The sequence below is a fragment of the Palaemon carinicauda genome, chromosome 33 (genome assembly GCF_036898095.1).
Source record: "Palaemon carinicauda isolate YSFRI2023 chromosome 33, ASM3689809v2, whole genome shotgun sequence".
In the NCBI taxonomy this organism is placed as follows: Eukaryota; Metazoa; Arthropoda; class Malacostraca; order Decapoda; family Palaemonidae; genus Palaemon; species Palaemon carinicauda.
Window position 1 is genome coordinate 3,407,572 of NC_090757.1, and position 16,678 is coordinate 3,424,249.

Genomic DNA, 16,678 nt, shown 5'->3' on the forward strand with positions numbered 1-16,678 from the left:
GGCTCCTGAGGCAAGAGCAAAAAGAAATATAACCTTTTGAGTCAGATCCTTGAGAGGGCACGAATCGTTGTCCAAATTGGAGGCAAAATGGAGCACCTTGTCCAGGGACCAGGCGATAGGTTTTGGTGGGGGTGCTGGGCGTAGACGAGCGCATGCCTTCGGCAGTTTATTGAAGATGTCGCTGGACAGATCAATCTGGAAGGCGTACAGTAGTGGTCTAGTCAAGGCCGATTTGCAGGTAGAAATCGTGTTGGCTGCTAAGCCCTGTCCATGAAGGTGAATGAAGAAGGACATGCAAAAATCAATGGTGATTTCCGTAGGATTTTTCGCCTTGACGAATGAGACCCATTTTCTCCAGGATGATTCGTATTGCCGTCGTGTGGATTCGGTCTTTTATTCCTCGAGGAAGTCCAGACTTTTCTTCGAGATCCCAAACCTTTTCTTCGCGGCTAGGGAGAGAAAATCATGAGATGAAGGTCCCTGACTTTCGATGATGAAGCGAAGACAGTCGACTTCTGTACTTGCTGGGAGAGAACTGGGCCCGGGAGAGGGATCAGCGTGGGTTGTAGCTCCAGGACTAGGGGGTACCAGTTGCTCCGGGGCCACTTGGGAGCCACTAGGGCCGCTGTTCCTTTGAAGGTTCTCAGTTTGGAGAGGACTTTTAGCAGAAGGTTGGTGGGAGGGAACAGGTAGATCCTGGACCATCTGTTCCAATCCAGTGACATGGCGTCCACTGCATCTGCCTTGGGGTCCTCGTACGGGGCCACATATCGAGGAAGTTGATTGTTGTCGCTCGTTGCGAAGAGATCGATCTGAAGTTCTGGGACTTGGTGAGAGATGAAGGAGAAGGATCTTGCGTCTAGAGACCATTCCGACTCTATCGGGCTTGTTCGAGATAGAGCATCCGCCGTCACGTTGCGGAATCCTTGTAGATGAACTGCAGACAGGTGCCATTTCTTCTTCTCTGCCAGACGGAAGATTGGGAGAAGCACCTGATTTATCTGGGGCGATCTTGAGCCTTGGCGATTGAGACATCGAACTACCACCGAGTTGTCCAGGGTTAGACGAATATGGATCGAGGGAGGCGGGGAGAGTTTCTTCAGAGTTAGAAGGACCGCCATGGCCTCCAAGATGTTGATGTGAAACGTCTTTAATAGGGGAGACCATGTTCCTTGAGCCTGTTTTTGGTGGGAGTGACCTCCCCAACCCTCCAGCGAAGCGTCCGTGTGGATGTTGAGTGATGGAGGTGGGTGTTGAAGAGGGATGGACCTTTTCAGGGCCTTTGCTTCCGACCACGGCTTTAGGAGTAACCGAAGTCTGTTTGGGAGCCGTCTCTTGAGATCTCTTTGAGCGATGGATGCGGAACGTCTCCAGACTCCCGCGGCATCCTTTAGCTGTGCACGTAGCACTGGGTTTGTCACTGAGGCGAACTGTAGAGAGCCTAGAACTCGTTCCTGCTGACGTCTTGAGATCCGTTTGGATTTCAGCAGTCTTTTGACAGACCCTGCTATTTCCTTCCTTTTCTTCTGGGGGATGGAAAGGCGGTGTGACTGAAGGTTCCACTGGATTCCTAACCATTGGAACTTCTGAGCTGGAGAGAGGCGAGATTTCTTTCTGTTTATCTTGAATCCCAGGTGTTCTAGGAACTGTGTAACTTTGTTGCAGGATCTTAGACAATCTTCGGGCGATGGAGCCCAGACCAGCCAGTCGTCGAGGTAGGCCATCACCTGAACACCGCGGAGGCGGAGCTGTTGAACGATGGTGTCTGCCAGCTTTGTGAAGATCCGTGGGGCCACATTGAGGCCGAAGGGCATGGCCCTGAAAGCGTAGCTTTTCCTTTGGAGTCGAAATCCTAGGTAGGAGGAAGCGTGGTGGTTCATTGGAACGTGCCAGTAGGCATCCGCCAGGTCTATGGAGACCGTGTAGGAAGCGAAAAATCTATTTTTGGGTGAGATAGCCATGGCGTCCTGATGGACTCTCCCTGCTACTTCGTCCAGCCTTTCAGGCCCCACCCTGTCCTGCTGTATCATGGTGATCGGCAAGCAACTGGCATCAGGATGAGGACGGATGTGACGTCATTTAGCAATGGCGCCCGTTTGTTTACGTTTCGAGTACCAAAAGTAGCCACGGACGAGTATAGCTGTGGAACGGCTCCCCAGCTATTCTCCGCCCCTCCACATCGAAGTGTTAACTCTATGTGGGGTGCAGATAGCTATGTGGCGCGTTAATACATGCGTCCCCTGTTGATATACGATGTCTTAAAGGGAAACCTTTAGGATACTCGCTCCAGAAGTTAGAATTCTGTGATAACCTGTGGTTAAATTCTCTGGGAATATCTTAGTAGTTATATACCCAAGGAAGCTACTAAAAAGGAACCTTCCATCAGGACGCCATGGCTATCTCACCCAAAAATAGATTTTTCGCTTCGCTCAAAATCGGTTTATTTACATCCTTCAGCAATCTATTCAAAGACTCAGCAACATTGTTTGTTATACCAGAAAAAGGGTCATATAGATAAAATTCCTCAACAATCCACTTTCCTGCATAGTCTGTGATAGCATTTTTGACACAATTCTCAAAGTACTCATTGACATCTTTTGACCATTTTTTGGATTTATCTGCATACATTGTATCAAAATCCTCCCTTGTTTGACCATTTAGCAAGTCTTCAGTCTCTTGAACATAAATTGCAATATTATCAGGTGGAACACCTGTGAATTTATTCTTCAGATGATATCTAATATCATTTTTAATGTGGTTCCAACAATACAAAACTTTGGCATAAGGTAATTCTTTTTCAACTGCATTAGTGACACCAATTTCACGATCAGTAACAAAGGCAAATCTATTGTTTGGCTTGCTGAGTGCAGGAATCTTTTCCTTCAAAGTTTAAAAAAAAAAGTTCATGACAAGATTGATATCTACGACTATGGATCAAAAATGCTATCGGAATGGAAGGCTCCTCTTGAAAAGCATCATGCTTACATGAAAGAACAGAAACATAAAAATCAACAAACTCATAAGTAGTATCATAGTGAAAGTTAATTCTAGGTCGAACACTTCTACACTGTAAGAGTTTATTAACTTCTTTAAATATATCTGTGTCACCCAACATCAAGATCAATTCTGGATAAACAGTTACTGATAGCGTGAAGTTTGGAATACCATAAGCCAACTCTATCACATTGCCAATGTCATCTCTACTTAATCTTTTTTTCCTATCTTCATTTTTTTTCCTATTTCTACATTGCTCCTTATTTCGAGCATTCAATACACCTTGATCTAAACCAGAAACATTTTTAGTGACCTGGGCCCGATAAGCTTCAGCAGGTGCTTTCATCTGAACTTCTTTTCTAATTTCATTCAAAGTAGAAAGAGCTGTTCGAATGAATTGATTACTCTTGTCTTTTGAATTTCCATGAGCCAAAGGGACAGATGTGTTTTCATTGCCTAAATAGTGAACAATGACGAAATGCATTAAATTTGAAATCTTGGGTAAATACACAACTTTTTTTTAATTTAGATGAATATTAATTTTTACCAGCCCCGGTCCTTGTATCAAAATATTTTTTTTTGGAAAACAGGATCTTTTTTAGGTATCAATTTTACACCATGTTGTATCCAGTGATAATCATCACATTTCCAATCTTCACCAATTACTCTTGTATCAAAAACAAAAATCTCACCCCCTTTTGGTTTTATAACCCGACTTTTAGAGATCTTATCTGAATTCTCAGTGAGTAAACAGCTATTTACAATTTGCAAATATTCCCCAAAACTCAAAGCGTTTTCTGGATCAGTGACTTGATATGCACTGGCGGAAGGGTGTCCTCCACCTATCTGTTTATGATTGTCCAAAGGAAATGATTGGTTACTGGTAGATAAATCAGAAACTTCTTTAGAGGAGTCAATTTCTCTATGACTAGCAATGTAGTGCTCAAGCATATCAAGTTCACTTGCAAATATCACTACATCTACTTTAAAACAACACTAATTGATTCAAACCATCAAGAAACACAACGCAAGTCTCCCTTAACAGGCTACAATACCGAAAATACATATAAGTTACACTGTTCAAACTGGTCTTCCATTTCCTCGGAAAAGGAAGACCAGATTGAGGAATTTCCCAAAAATAGCAATTTTAGCGTGTGGTGGTAATTCCCATAATCAATGAGATTGTTTCCAGATGCGGCTTTTAAGTTTTCAATCGACAATAGGATGGTGTATAACTGTAGCTGTGTGGTTTCAGTTCCAATTGGGGACACTGTAATCACCTATAAAGTGTTGTCCATTTAACTACAAAACTGGTCTTTCCAGTCTTTCCGGTCTTCCCGTGTTGGTCTTTCTTTTACCAAGTCCCGAAGAAGAATTTTATCCCTGTCCAGTTTCTTCCCATTGCTCGAGAGAGACCGAGTTATTATTGATGCAATCTCGCTAGATCGAAGTTTAATACCACTAATATGTTCTGGATATTTTTCCTCTCTGCTATTCATTTGTAATTGTCGGAATCGTGTACATAGGTTTTGCTTAGTGCATGTTTAGACATGGTTGCGTAATATATATCACATATAGATCTCCAGCATGTGTGTGTGATATATTACACAGCCATGTCTAACTAAACATGCATTTAGAAAAACCCATGTACACTATTCCAACAATTTTTCTCTTATTACAGGAATGTTTATTTTCTTCGTTAAATTATTTTTTTTTCTATTCTTGGATATAAACGCATCTCACTTCTAAGCACTCTATAGTCACTTGACTTTAATTTTTTCAACACTGTTTCATTATTAACTATATCAACTTTTTCACTGAGAATAAAATCTATTTCGGTTTTCTTTTCTAGAATTGGGCTTCTCCATGTACATTTTCTTTGATTATTCATATAAAATTTTTTTATGATTATTTGATTTTTGTATTAAAATTTACAAGCATATCTCCCATGTTGTTACTTGTGGCAACTCGATTTTAGGATACCTCCAGATCATCATACAAAGTTTCTTTCTTCCTTTGTATTGAGATCTCATAAACACATAAACTCATCACTTTTGATGTTAATATAAATTGCACCAGAGTATTGAAAAAATGGATCACATATAGGGAACGGGAAAATTTTGATGCTGAGAATTTTATTGAAGCTAGTGTAGCGCAAATGTCTTGCGAGAACATACAATGTGAACATATGGTAGACAGAGAATGTGTTGGGTGTTATACCAAGAAATATAACGACAATTTTGGAAAAATGTACGATACCATGTGTCCCATAAAGAACAAACAAATAGTTGTACGCGAAAATGTTAGACGGTATAATAGTGAGGTATTAAAGGCAAAAAGACACAGACGTAAGATGGAAGGTAGATGGAAAAGAGCCAAATCCTCACAAGCCAGAAATCTATGTAATAAGGCCAGAAATGACCATAACATCCTGTTAGAAAAAACAAAAAGAAAATTCTACAACGGCGAATGTAAAAAAACCAATAACATGAAGGACTTTCACAAAAAAACTAGATGACTTGGTGGGATTAAAGAAAAAATATGTCTTGCCTGACAATGTTTGTGCAGAGAGATTTGCTTAAATTCAATAAAAAAAATTGATAAAATCTATAGAGGTTTCCCCCAAAATCACTTGGAAGGACAGTCAGCTATGCCAGTGAAGGAGGGAAAGAAGTTAATAAAATTTAAGGAAATAAATATGTGCGACTTGTTAAAGGTTATGAGAGAGATGAAGAATACATATTGTGGAAACGACCCTTTCCCAAACAGTTCAATAAGTGGAGCTCCAAACAAGCAAGTTGTATATAATATTTACCTGAACATAATTAACCTAAGTATATCACAATCCTGTTTTCCTAGCTGTGAAAAAACGGCGTTGATCAAACCAATTTACAAAGGAAAAGGTGATGTAAACGAGCTAAATTCATATAGGCCCATTTCAAATTTATCCTACATGTCAAAGCTTATTGAAAAAGTCATAAGTGAGCAATTATGGGCGCATATTGATGAGTTAGAGGTATTCCCGGAAAATCAATCGGCCTACAGAGCTAATCATTCTACAGAAACTACCTTATGCTCAATAATGAATGATATGATAGGTCTTCTTGATGAGGGAAAGTGTGGAATTTTGATTATGTTAGATCTTAGTGCTGCTTTTGACACTGTTGTGCACGAGTACTTACTTGACGACTTAAAGTCTATTGGAGTGACTGAGGAAGCACTGAAATTTTTGCGAAGTTACTTAGTGAATAGGAAGACTATTGTAGAAGTTTCTGGAAACCGATCCAGTGAGAGAATTCTTATGAAGGGTGTACCACAGGGTAGTGTTCTGGGCCCTATCTTGTTTAACATATATACTATCGAGCTATCACACATCTTGAAAAAACAAAAAGTGGGCTTTAAACTATGTGCAGATGATATTCAGTTTTACCTCTCAATTTCAACAACACAAGATACAGAGAAGAAAATTGATGAGATAATGACTGAAATAAAAACATGGATGCAGAGGAAAAAGCTCAAATTAAATGATGATAAAACAGAATGTATGTTTTTTGGCACAAAGGTGGCTTTGAAGAATTACCAGTTAATTCAAAGTATAAAAATTGGTGATGCTGATGTTGGGATTGTGCCTGTTGTGAAAAATTTGGGTGTACTGATAGATTGTAATTTGTCAATGAGGGACCAAATTGTGAACACAGTGAAAGTGTGTAACTATCACCTGAGAAACATAGCATTTATTAGAAAATATTTAACAGAGGGCAGTACAAAAATTTTAGTGATGAGTCACGTAATATCAAGGCTTGATTATTGCAATTCTCTGTGCTACAAATTGCCCAATGCACTACTAAGAAAGCTTCAAAATGTGCAAAACCGGGCGGCTAGACTGATGAAAGGCATTAAACTACGGGAGTGAATAACTCCTGCATTGATCGATCTACATTGGTTACCTGTTAAGGCTAGAATTGAATTTAAGATTTGCTTGTTGACCCACAAAGCACTTACAAGTGATAAGCCTAAGAATCTTCGTGATTGCTTGGTCCGCTACCCTGAAGCTACCAGCGCCGCTATAAGAGTTAGACATGCTAATGACCCACATAGACTATTCGAAATTAGTGTGAATCATGCAATAGGAGGAAGAACGTTCAGTTATGCTGCACCGAGACTCTTCAACGACCTTCCACTCGATGTCAAGAATAGCAAAAATGTGGCAGCTTTCAAGAAAAACCTGAAGACTTATCTTTTTAGAAAGTGTTATAATAGTGACCTGAAAACTATTAAGCCTGAATACAAATGCTAGCGAAATAACTGATAAGATACAGAGCAAAATATTAACTGGAAAGAAATTATTTTTTCACACACCAAGGCCCGCCTGAACAGGCTTTTAGTGTCTGATGGAGGGCGAGAAATAAACCCGTAAAAGTAAAAGTAAAGTATTGGATATTGTTGGATATACGTTTGAAATATCTTCATTTGATACCTTTCATTTAATTCGATAATCAATCCTGGAATTCTATTACTGATACTACATAATTCTTTTGTTACTTACACGATTTCTATTAATATGAAAACACTAGACAGGGTCCTGACATTGTCCGTTGTGAGGTTGTTTCCAAAGGTGACATATTTATTACAGAGACACACACACACACAGACACACACACACACACACATATATATATATATATATATATATATATATATATATATAAATATAAATGTATATATATATATAAATGTATATATATATATATATACATGTCTGTTTTTGTGTGTATATGCATATGATTATTCATATATATATATATATATATATATATATATATATATATATATATATATATATATATATATGTATATATACATATATATATATATATATATATATGTATATATACATATATATAATCATATGCATGTATATACAAAAACACATATGTATATATATATATATATGTATGTATGTATGTATTTGAATATATGTATATATATATACATTTTTATATATATATATATATATATATATATATATATATATATATATATATATATATATATATATACATATGCTCGTGTGTGTTTTTGTCAGCTATAGGAAGCTGACAGTCTTTCAAAAATATCTTATAATCAATTGTAAAGTTTTAGCAGAACCGTGATATGTGTCACATGTATATAAAGTCCCACAAGATTGTGCAAAGCGAATTCAGAGGAGTTTCTTTAGATACCTATGGAATGGAAGCTGTGAACCAATTACAAGAAATATCGTATTCTTACCAAGGGTAGAAGGAGGGCTAGGAATGATGGATATTCTGTATAAATCGAAAGCAATTATGTTCAGAACTTTCCTATGATTAAGTGTTATGGTTTTGAAATTATGCATTTCTATTGTAAAATAAAAGCTAGTGTTAATGGAAGCTGAAAAAATATAGACATTGTACTTGATGCTTTAAGGAAAGTATATCGTTTAAAGAATTATCCGAAGGTGTCTGCTAAATAAATATACTGGTTATTTATGAACTGTAAAGAATATTAACAAAATATAGAGTTATTGTACCCACTTTTTAATTGGACACAGATTTGGAAGTATGTAAGTAATAAGTATATTGATAAGAAGAGCAGAGATACAGTTTATCAATATCCTCATGAAATACTTAATAACAAAGATAGGCTGCATAATTATGATGAAAATCTCGAATGAAGATAAATGTATCTTTTGTGGTTATATTGAAGATAATAATATATATCATCTCCTCCTACGCCTATTGACGCAAAAGGGCCTCTGTTAGATTTCGCCAGTCGTCTCTATCTTGAGCTTATAATTCAATACTCATCCACTTATCACCACCCACTTCACGATTCATAGTCCTCAGCCATGTAGGCCCGGGTCTTTGATATTTAGCAGGCATATTTTTATAGATTGGCTAACTTTTTTGTCTAAATTTATACCTTTTCTACTTCGCTCTGCTTGCGTTCGCTTCTTAACGAAAATTGTCGTTTCTTACTAGTTCTCTCTTCACGTACCACCCTTGCTCTCCATTTTCTTTTTTCTCTCTCTCGATTCCTCTTGCAACTTCCTTTCTTTCTCCCTTCCCTTAAAAGTGAGGTCAGGTGAAATGAAAACTTATCTCAAATCCTCTTTTGTTGATTTCTTGAGGTTTTTCCCTTTTGCAAATATACCCCATTTTTCTCTAGTGCTTTTAAGCTTAACTAGCAGGGGCTTTGGTTTTTTACTCTGTCCCTGTCCCTCTCTCTCTTCCCTTGATTTGCCTAACCTACCCACTTTTTCAATTTCCACATCGTTCATTCCTAACTTGACATTAATCAAACTGCTCTTCTTATGCCATTTGGGAATTTTTCATCTTTGCTGTTCATTTTGATTCGCTGTGTATGCTAATTGCGTGTTTAGATATGTCTGCGGAACATTTGGCGAAACATTCCAGATCTCTCTCTCTCTCTCTCTCTCTCTCTCTCTCTCTCTCTCTCTCTCTCTCTCTCTCTCTCTCAATTGCAAAGTTAGTAGGAAATTATCATATTCGTAATGCATAGTTATTGCCAATTTCGAGGGAAAAGGGCCAGCAAATATTTCAAGAAATAGAGGGTCAACGATATCCTAGATTTGGCTCCAAAGAAACCATTTACCTACTCCATCTTCAAGAAACCAATATTGATTCTCGCTCATTCCTGACGACCTGCAGGAAACATTCTGGATTACATTGATTTTCCTATCTTTTAAGATTCCCAGGATACTGAAAGTCTTCGAGTCGCCCTCATTGCTCTAATGAGGAAGACTCGAAGACTTTCAGTATCCTGGGAATCTCAAAAGATAGGAAAATCAATGTAATCCAGAATGTTTCCTGCAGGTCGTCAGGAAGGAGCGAGAATCAATATTGGTTTCTTGAAGATGGAGTTGGTAAATGGTTGTTGGTGAAGATTTTCAGTTCCGAGAGATTTTTGAAAAATTGCAAGGAAATTTTAAAAAAATGAAAAATCGGAGAAGTATCCCAACCTAGGGTATATAAAGATAGGGATTCGGTTTGCACGTTCATTGAGAACTGCAGGTAAGTCTTAGAAGGTCCTTTGTGCATAAGGTAAGTTTGGCGGACCTAGTTCTCAATCAGAAGCAACGATGCCTAACACTCTGAAGAGGAAAGCTCAGGATGGTGAGGAAAGAAGAGGGAACTCCCCGAAGAAGAAACGACATGGGGACGAGAAGAAAAGAGGAGAAAGAATGGCTAAAGCTGGTACGAAGAGAAAAAGGATGGATGAACAGTCAGGGATGTCCCCAAAGAAGGTGAAGCTGGAACCCGCAAGTGACCCCCACAGAAGGCTGAAGCGCAGTGATATCAGGACAGGAAGACTCCTTGGAGAAGGATCCTACGGAAGGGCCTTCAGATGCAGGATCAGGTTCAAGACAGTTTGGATAGATGGTGTGCTGAAGGTCTTGAAGGATAATAGACCGGCACAAAGAGCAGCTTTCTTCAGAGAAGCGGAATGTTTAGAGAAGCTTGCTGGAATTGAAGGAGTTCCTGTTTTGTATGGACGGCGGGACACGAAGACTGATGTAGCCATTGCCATGTCTTACAATGGCGGCTACACTCTGGCTCAGTTTATGCGTAAATACGCAGAGGATGTGCACAGGATTTTTGGTGTGCTGGCTAAGGTGGCTGACATTCTTGGGGACATCCATAGGATAGGCCTTGGTCATAATGATTTGCATGCTGGCAATGTGATGATCGAAGAGAGTGTGTGCCCGCAAGACCTGGTGGCCACTATAATTGATTATGGCTTTTGCTTGCCCTTCGGAACGAGATTGTTTCCACGACCGATTAAGGATTTCGAGTCATATCATTATGACCCAGTTCTGAGTAAGGATTGCCGACGAACGAGCCCAGAGACGGACATCTTCTCGTTTGGCAAGCTGATGGAGAAGATACCTGGATACGGACAAAACCAGGTTCTGAAGAACCTGGTCAGCAGGAGCTTGTCTAGGGACGTAAAGCGGCGGCCATCTCTGCAGGAATTGAGCAGGACCCTGAGGATGTTAGAAAATGGACACAAGGTGGGTAAGACCAGTAACAGGTTTGTTCAGTTTGTTTGTAATCTTTGGTATAAGGTAGTGGACTGTTACTACGGTCTGTAGGGGGAATATTTAGTTTGGGTTTAATTTCAAGTAGCAATTTTATTTGTGAGGAATTTTCTTAGCTTATTAATTTCCTGTGAAATTAATAATCTAGGAATAACACTTTTTCCCTCCCAATACTGGCTCCCTTGTCGTGGGGGGAGGGCTTACGAGTCAGCAACCACTGGCTCAACCAAATGCCAGTACTTCTTTTTTTGTCATGACTACTTTTTTCCGATTGCCTTTATCATAAGCTCTCTTGTGTTTTGCTGTCCTGTGTGGTGCATTCATTTTCTATTTTGTGTGTGTTTGTTTGTGTGTGTGTGTGTGTGTGTGTGTTCTCTGCTGAATCTGTTTGTCTTTTGCTTCCGTTCAAGAATACTTCGGTTTTATTCTTCTGAATTTAATTTCAATTTTTACTCTATCTTTTTTCCAAGTTAATATCTTTTATCAGCAGTTATTCAATTGAGCCTCTTTTTTTAGTTATATTTTTCACCTTAATAATAATCTAAATCATTATATTATCCTGACTACAGCAAGTTTTCCCTACTTGTGTATTATTTCAAGATCATCCTTAGGCTTTCTCAATTTCCCTTATTGTTTCCCTTTGGTACGTCTGTTACAGCTGCCTTCAAAATAGTTCTCTATATTTTTTAATCTTATTTGTAGATATTGTTTCGTTTTTTTTTTTTTTTACCAAACTTTTCTCGCTTTTGAGTTTCTTTCAATACGATTGCTGGTTGCGAAACAGTTAAGGTGAAATGCCGTCCTCGCCCGGATGATAGAGTTGGGGGAGATGGGAGGGGGGGGGGGGGGAGGGGGGGAGGGGGGCGGAGGGGAGGGGGAAGGGTAGGGGGTTAGGGATAGGGTGAAGAAGAATTTTATCCCTGTCCCGTTTCTTACCAATGCTCGATAGAGACAGAGTTATTATTGATGCAATCTCGCTAGATTGAAGTTTAAAACCACTAATATGTTCTGGATATTTTTCCTCTGCAATTCATTTGTAATTGTCGGAATCGTGTACATAGGTTTTGCTTAGTGCATGTTTAGACATGGTTGCGTAATATATCACACATATAGATCTCCAGCATGTGTGTGATATATTACACAGCCATGTCTAAATGAACAAGCACTTAGAAAAACCCATGTACACTATTCCAACAATTTTTCTCTTATTACAGGAATGTTTATTTTCTTCGTTAAATTATTGTTTTTCTATTCTTAGATATAAACGCATTTCCCTTCTAAGCACTCTATAGTCACTTGACTTTAATTTTTTCAACACTGTTTCATCATTAACTATATCAACTTTTTCACTGGGAATAAAATCAAATCTATTTCGGTTTTCTTTTTTCTTTTCTAGAATGGGGCTTCTCCCTGTCCGTTTTCTTTGATTATTCATGTAAAAAAAATTTAATGATTATTAGGTTTTTTATTAAAATTTACAAGCATATCTCACATGGTGTTACTTGTGGCAACTCTGAATTTGCCTACAGCTGATTTCCCTCTCATTTATTGGCCTACTTTACATGAAAATCACCGTAAACAAATGCAAATAGAATCTTTCTATTTTAAGATATATCCAGATCATCATACAAAGTTTCTTTCTTCCTTTGTATTGGATATTGTTGGTGACACGTTTGAAATATCTTCATTTGATACCTGTTTTTCAATTCGATAATCAATTCCGGAATTCTATTACTGATACTACATAATTCCTTTGTTACTTACACGATTTCTATTAATATGAAAACACTAGACAGGGTCCTGACATTGTCCGTTGTGAGGTTCAGTTTCCAAAAGTGGCCTATTTATTACACAAACACACACACACACACACACACACACACATATATATATATATATATATATATATATATATATATATATATATATATATGCGTGTGCGTTTTTGTCAGCTATAGGAAGCTGACAGTGTTTCAAAAATGTATTATAATCAATTGTAAGATTTTAGCAAAAACGTGATATGTGTCACATGTATATAGAGTCCCACAAGATTGTGCAAAACGAATTCTGCAAAACGAATTCAGGGGAGTTTCTTTAGATACCTATGGAATGGAAGCTGTGAACCAATTGCAAGAAATACCGTATTCTTACCAAGGGTAGAAGGAGGCCTAGGAATGATGAATATTCAACATAAATCGAAAGCAACTATGTTCAGAACTTTCCTATGATTAAGTGTTATGGTTTTGAAATTATGTATTTTTATTGTAAAATAAAAGTTATTGTTTTAATGGAAGCTGAAAAAAATATAGACATAGTACTTGATGCTTTAAGGAAAGTATATCGTTTAAAAAATTATCCCAAGGTGTCTGTTGAAGAAATATACTGCTTACTTATGAACTGAAAAGACTATTAACAAACTACAGAGTTATTGTACCCGCGTTTTAATTGCACACAGATTTGGAAGTATGTAAGTGATAAGTTTATTGATAAGAAGAGCAGAGATACAGTTAATCAATATCTTCCTGAAATACTTAATACCAAAGATAGGCTGCATAATTATGATGAAAATCTCGAATGAAGATAAATGTCTCTTTTGTGGTTATATTGAAGATAATAATATATATCATCATTTCCTCCTACTTCTATTGACGCAAAGGGCCTCGGTTAGATTTCGCCAGTCGTCTCTATCTTGAGCTTATAATTCAATACTTATCCACTCATCAACACCCACTTCACGATTCATAATCCTCAGCCATGTAGGCCCGGGTCTTTAATATTTAACAGGCATATTTTTATAGATTGGCTTACTTTTTTGTCTAAATTTATACCTTTTTTACTTCGCTCTGCTTGCGTTCGCTTCTTGACGAAAATTATCGTTTCTTACTAGTTTTCTCTTCACGTACCACCTTTGCTCTCCATTTTCTTTTTTCTCTCTCGATTCCTCTTGCAACTTCCTTTCTTTCTCCCTTCCCTTAAAAGGGAGGTCAGGTGCCATGAAAACTTGTCTCAAATCCTCTTTTGATTTCTTGAGGTGTTTCCCTCTTGCAGTTATTCCCCTAGTGCTTTTAAGCTTAACTAGCAGGGGCCTTGGTTTTTGCCTTTTTTTCTGTCCCTCTCTCTCTTCCCTTGGTTTGCCTAAGCTACCCACTTCTTCAATTTCCACATCGTTCATTCCTAACTTGACATTAATCAAACTGCTCTTCTTATGCTATTTGCGAATTTTTCTTCTTTGCTGTTCATTTTGATTCGCTGTGTATGCTAATTGCGTGTTTAGATATGTCTGCAGAACATTTGGCGAAACATTCCAGATATCTCTCTCTCTCTCTCTCTCTCTCTCTCTCTCTCTCTCTCTCTCTCTCTCTCTCTCTCTCTCTCTCTCTCTCTCTCTCTCTCTCTCAATTGCAAAGTTAGTAGGAAATTATCATATTCGTAATGCATAGTTATTGCCAATTTCGAGGGAAAAGGGCCAGAAAATATTTCAAGAAATACAGGGTCAACGTTATCCTAGAATTGGCTCCAGAGAAACCATTTACCTACTCCATCTTCAAGAAACCAATATTGATTCTCGCTCATTCCTGACGACCTGCAGGAAACATTCTGGATTACATTGATTTTCCTATCTTTTAAGATTCCCAGGATACTGAAAGTCTTCGAGTCTCCTCATTAGAGCAACGAGGGAGACTCGAAGACTTTCAGTATCCTGAAAATCTTAAAAGATAGGAAAATCAATGTAATCCAGAATGTTTCCCGAAGGTCTTCAGGAATGAACGAGAATGAATATTGGTTTCTTGAAGATGGAGTTGGTAAATGGTTGTTGGTGAAGACTTTCGGTTCCGAGAGATTTTCACAGTATCCAAAAGCGTGGGAATTTTGAAAAATTGAAAAATCGGAGAAATATCCCAACCTAGGGTATATAAAGATAGGGATTAGGTTGGCACGTTCATTGAGAACTGCAGGTAAGTCTTAGAAGGTCCTTTGTGCATAAGGTAAGTTTGGCGGACCTAGTTCTCAATCAGAAGCAACGATGCCTAACACTCTAAAGAGGAAAGCTCAGGATGGTGAGGAAAGAAGAGGGAACTCCCCGAAGAAGAAACGACATGGGGATGAGAAGAAAGGAGGAGAAAGAATGGCTAAAGCTGGTACGAAGAGAAAAAGGATGGATGAACAGTCAGGGATGTCCCCAAAGAAGGTGAAGCTGGAACCCGCAAGTGACCCCCACAGAAGGCTGAAGCGCAGTGATATCAGGACAGGAAGACTCCTTGGAGAAGGATCCTACGGAAGGGCCTTCAGATGCAGGATCAGGTTCAAGACAGTTTGGATAGATGGTGTGCTGAAGGTCTTGAAGGATAATAGACCGGCACAAAGAGCAGCTTTCTTCAGAGAAACGGAATGTTTAGAGAAGCTTGCTGGAATTGAAGGAGTTCCTGTTTTGTATGGACGGCGGGACACGAAGACTGATGTAGCCATTGCCATGTCTTACAATGGCGGCTACACTCTGGCTCAGTTTATGCGTAAATACGCAGAGGATGTGCACAGGATTTTTGGTGTGCTGGCTAAGGTGGCTGACATTCTTGGGGACATCCATAGGATAGGCCTTGGTCATAATGATTTGCATGCTGGCAATGTGATGATCGAAGAGAGTGTGTGCCCGCAAGACCTGGTGGCCACTATAATTGATTATGGCTTTTGCTTGCCCTTCGGAACGAGATTGTTTCCACGACCGATTAAGGATTTCCAGTCATATCATTATGACCCAGTTCTGAGTAAGGATTGCCGACGAACAAGCCCAGAGACGGACATCTTCTCGTTTGGCAAGCTGATGGAGAAGATACCTGGATACGGACAAAACCAGGTTCTGAAGAACCTGGTCAGCAGGAGCTTGTCTAGGGACGTAAAGCGGCGGCCATCTCTGCAGGAATTGAGCAGGACCCTGAGGATGTTAGAAAATGGACACAAGGTGGGTAAGACCAGTAACAGGTTTGTTCAGTTTGTTTGTAATCTTTGGTATAAGGTAGTGGACTGTTACTACGGTCTGTAGGGGGAATATTTAGTTTGGGTTTAATTTCAAGTAGCAATTTTATTTGTGAGGAATTTTCTTAGCTTATTAATTTCCTGTGAAATTAATAATCTAGGAATAACACTTTTTCCCTCCCAATACTGGCTCCCTTGTCGTGGGGGGAGGGCTTACGAGTCAGCAACCACTGGCTCAACCAAATGCCAGTACTTCTTTTTTCTTCATGACTACTTTTTTTCTGATTGCCTTTATCATAAGCTCTCTTGTGCTTTGCTGTCCTGTGTGGTGCATTAATTTTCTATTTTTTGTGTGTTTGTTTGTGTGTGTGTGTGTGTGTGTGTGTGTGTGTGTGTGTGTGTGTGTGTGTTCTGTTCGGAATCTGTTTGTCTTTTGCTTCCGTTCAAGAATACTTCGGTTTTATTCTTCTGAATTTAATTTCAATTTCTACTTTATCTTTTTTCCAAGTTAATATCTTTTATCAGTAACTATTCAATTGAGCCTCTTTTTGTTTTATATTTTTCACCTTTATAATAATCTAAATAATTATATTATCCTGACTACAGCACGTTTTCCCTACTTGTGTATTA